The 1,444-nt window shown below is 29.6% G+C and overlaps 1 pseudogene; it reads left to right on the top strand.

The window, feature by feature from the left end:
- The first annotated feature begins 709 nt into the window (after positions 1-709).
- LOC131921346 (U2 spliceosomal RNA) lies at positions 710-884 on the top strand (annotated as a pseudogene).
- The last annotated feature ends 560 nt before the right edge of the window (positions 885-1,444 follow it).

Raw genomic sequence — 1,444 nt, 5'->3', positions numbered from 1 at the left:
CTTTTTTATTTACTTTTTCTATTAATGGTAAATAGTGTCAACTTCACTCATCATGAAAATTGTTTTTTTTTATGCTGTAGTTTATTTTAAAATTCTACTGTCCTTTTTTTCATATGTGTTTGTCTTTCATAATTACCTTTTTACTTAGTAAAAAACTTAGTTTTTATTTTAAAGTGTTCTTCAGAAGAATCAGATCTAGCCTAAAGTATAAAAAAAAAAGTTGAATCTCTGTGTTTTTTTTTTAAAGGGATTTAAATCATTAACTTTTGTTATAATCTTTCATGTCCATGTTCCTCTGCTACATGAGGCCATGGCAAGCAAGCACAACATGCAAATGAGAAACAAGTTTCTTACCAGGCACTGAATCAGTTAAGCATGTTGATATTAAATTTCCCAGAGTCCAGAACAAGGAACAATAGATTTAAGGTACAGTCAACAGTACCTTAATGGAGCAGCAGCCTGGATTAGCCTAATTTTGAGTACATTTTTATGTTTTTTTTTTTTTTAATCACATACAACCTATCTACAATATTGCAATGCTTATACCATGACCTAGTAAATATAATCACATATATTTTATTATACAATTTTAAGTATTTTCTTGTTTACATTGTTCATGTTTGCATATTGAAAAAGTAATTATCGTTTATCTTTTTTCTTGAGGCAAATTTTCTTTAGTAGCCCTGACTGCCTTAGAACTCTCTTTGTAATTGCTTCTCGGCCTTTTGGCTAAGATCAAGTGTAGAACTCTCTTTGTAGACCAGGCTGGCTTTATACTCAGAGATCTGCCTATTTTTCTAGAGAGCTGGGATTAAAGGTGGCACCACCCTGCCTGGCTTCTGTTTGTATCTTTCTCACCCTCCACAGTATTTTACAATATTTTCTTGAGTTCCTACCTTTTATGCGCTTTAATGTATCCATTTTTCCTCATACCTTTACCTCTTGGTTTACTGAATTTTCTGATGCAAAATTATTATCTTTGACATTTAGAACCACGATCGTCTTTTCTATTCAGGATATTACTGAGAATATTTCTTATCCAATACTTATTGATTTATTATTCTTACTCTTTGCAAAGTTGTGAAATTCCATCACTATGTTTGAAAATTTATAACGGTATAACATTTGTTTTAGCTGTGAATTCTTTCTTACTATGAGGTTGGACATGCTTTTCTCAAATTCAGCTGTTATCAACAAGTCACATCTATTATTACTGTTACCTCCTGGTTTAAATTCCATCCTATAAATTTAAAGGAGTATGTACATTTAAGTCACATAAATTTTTTATCCATGCCTTATACTTAATGCTTTTAATACATAAACTTATAATTTGTTATATTTATTAATTAAATATATTAATTTTGCTCTTTGGTTCTACATAGGTTATTACAAATGTCATATTTTTATATGCAATTACTTTTAAAACATTTAAATCATTCTGGCT

The sequence above is a fragment of the Peromyscus eremicus genome, chromosome 10 (genome assembly GCF_949786415.1).
Source record: "Peromyscus eremicus chromosome 10, PerEre_H2_v1, whole genome shotgun sequence".
NCBI lineage: Eukaryota > Metazoa > Chordata > Mammalia > Rodentia > Cricetidae > Peromyscus > Peromyscus eremicus.
This window is presented reverse-complemented; position numbering and strand designations above follow the sequence as displayed.